The sequence below is a fragment of the Pelobates fuscus genome, chromosome 9 (assembly GCF_036172605.1).
Source record: "Pelobates fuscus isolate aPelFus1 chromosome 9, aPelFus1.pri, whole genome shotgun sequence".
Classification (NCBI taxonomy): domain Eukaryota; kingdom Metazoa; phylum Chordata; class Amphibia; order Anura; family Pelobatidae; genus Pelobates; species Pelobates fuscus.
In genome coordinates, this window is record NC_086325.1 from 137649752 (window position 1) to 137652891 (window position 3140).

The window sequence follows — 3140 nt, forward strand, 5'->3', positions numbered from 1 at the left end:
GCTTTAAAAGGTATTTCGTATTGCACCGACCACTTTGAAAATCATTATAAAATTTTATATCGTTGGTACCTGGCCCCGTCTAGATTGCACAACATGAACAATATGTATTCTGACCGGTGTTGGAGAGATTGTGGGGGTGTGGGCAATATGGCCCATATTTGGTGGTTCTGTCCTAAATTAACTAAATATTGGAAATTGATTCACGACCTAATTATTAAAGTGGACAGAACCATTAGCATTTTAACCTCGGAACTAGCCTTATTTAAAAAACTCCCGGAGTCCATTAATAGAACAGACAAAATTATCATAGGTCACATTTTGATCGCTGCTACATCCTGTTTACCTAGACATTGGAAGTCCCAAGATGTGCCATCTCTCAGGGAAGTTTTTAATTTGATTCTAGAAAACAAGGCACACGAATTATCACATAGAGCTAATATGCGTGGTTTCCCAATATTAAAATACAATTGGGATAAGTGGGAAGAAAAAATCAAAACAGCATATGGTCTTTGACACATTTGTTATTAAAGTGCATTGATGTAAAAACATTAAAAAAAAAAAAAAAATCACACCAATCACACATTCTTTCAGGTTAACCCCTTAAGGACCAAACGTCTGGAATAAAAGGGAATCATGACATGTCACACATGTCATGTGTCCTTAAGGGGTTAAATTGCCTTCCTTCTCACCACCCCCCCCCCCCCGCCTCATCCCATTCCTTTGCTTTCTACTCCGGTCATTAAGGGGTTAACTCTTTTTTCCTCACTGTATGAACCAGCCATGTCTTGCTAGCTGCTGAGCCTTGCTGACATCATCAGTGTTTGTTCAGCCTCTGTGATGTCACGGCCAGTCCTGCCTAGACTCTGGCAGAGCCATAAATCAGTATTGCAGGGGTCAGCAGCAGGAAGGCACATATATATAACTTTCTTGTGGAAATCTCACCCAAACTGCAAACGAGGAGATAACCAGAGTAGACAAGGTAGGAAAGAGAAAATTAAAACGTCTTTTGGTGTCATGGAGCTGCTTTACTCATGTCCAATCACTGTTTTGGCCTAAGATGCTAAATACTGCATTTTGGCCACTGGGGGGCAGCACCATGGTGGCAGGAGGGCTGGATGCAAAAGGGGATGGGGGGCTGTGAGGCCTGCACACGCATCCAATGCTTCTTATAGGAAAGCATTAAATCCAATATTTTCCTATTAACTGTCACATCATTTGACCAAGCCACTAGAGTCACATCATTTGTGTCTCATTTTCCCCCAGCCCCTCTATTTGTCTCACCCCCACAGCTCCTCCATCTGTCTCATTCTTCCCCCAGCTCCTCCACGTGTCTCCCCCAATTCCTCCATGTGTTTCACCCCCCCCCCCCCCGTACCATCCATATGTTAACAGACCCCCCAGTCCCTCCATGTGCCTCAAGTGTGTTGTAGTCGTTATGGTCCTATGAGAGTCCTGGCACCCCCCATTGTAAGTAGTCATGTTATATAGTTTGACATCTTACCAGGGGTTTGATCTGTCCTACACTACCTCAGCAAGAGAGCTGTGCACCTCATGGCTTAGCTCATTGACTGAGAGTGATTAGCTGATGCTCTCAGCCAATGAGCTAGGAGAGCTAACATAAGCTTCTAAGCAAGAGTTTCCAGCTCTCTGGCTAAGGCGGTGGAGTCCGGGAGTGGCGTCTGGAGACCCCCAGCTAATAGGTCAAACCATTCTAAAACACTTTGATAACTGACAATGACGAGAGCCAGTACACATCTGGCACCATAAAAACTATAGTGCCATGTAGTGGTTATGGTACTTGGACTGTTCCTTTAATATACTCATGTAATTATCAAAATGTTAAGCTCCAAGTTTATAAGTCCCTTAATCCAGCACAGGGTTGTCCTTCACTTGCTCATACAGCTGGCAATCACTGGAGACTGGTGTCAAAGAGCACTTATATCTGTGTACCAGGCAGAGTATTAACTGCTGGCTATCTGACACACAGAGACCTCAATGTGCGGTCCAAGGTTCTGTACAAGAACACGATTTGTCTTCTAAACCACATTATTTCAGCTTTTAAACTGAAATAGTACTTCCCTTTTGTGCAGGGCAAGTTGTCCATTTACAAGTTGAAAATCACACCAATCACACATTCTTAAAGGTTAAATTGCCTTCCTTCTCGCCTCATCCCATTCCTTTGCTATCTACTCCGGTCATTAAGGGGTTAACTCTTTTTTCCTCACTGTATGAACCAGCCATGTCTTGCTAGCTGCTGAGCCTTGATGACATCATCAGTGTTTGTTCAGCCTCTGTGATGTCACGGCCAGTCCTGCCTAGACTCTGGCAGAGCCATAAATCAGTATTGCAGGGGTCAGCAGCAGGAAGGCACATATAAATAACTTTCTTGTGGAAATCTCACCCAAACTGCAAACGAGGAGATAACCAGAGTAGACCAGGTAGGAAAGAGAAAATTAAAACGTCTTTTGGTGTCATGGAGCTGCTTTACTCATGTCCAATCACTGTTTTGGCCTAAGATGCTAAATACTGCTTTTTGGCCACTGGGGGCAGCACCATGGTGGCAGGAGGGCTGGATGCAAAAGGGGACGGGGGGCTGTGAGGCCTGCACACGCATCCAATGCTTCTTATAGGAAAGCATTAAATCCAATATTTTCCTAGTTTTCAAGTCACATCATTTGTCAGTATGACAGCCACTAGAGCAGGGCTGCCCAACAGGTAGATCCCCAGATGTTGTAGAACTACAACTCCCATGATGCTTTGCGTGCCTTTAGCATGACAAAGCATCACGGGAGTTGTAGTTTTACAACATCTGGGGCAGCCCTGCACTAGAGGTTTAAATTGCTGCCTTGTAACACTTCTAGTGGTAGTCACTCAGACTGGTACATGCAGAGCCAATTTGTTTAAAATATTTTGTAGAAAACAATGCTTGCAAGAAAACATTCACATTCTATCAACTGATATGGATATGTCTTTGCACGAAAGAGACCAGCACTTTGCTAAATTCTACCTCTTTCTCTGTTTAGTTTTCTTGGGGATTGTGACTTCTGAAGCCAATTGAAATGGCAGACAGAGATCCAGAAAACCCGGTGTCTGATGAGAAAAATGAAGACATAAATAAAGATTTGGAACATTTCACTGGG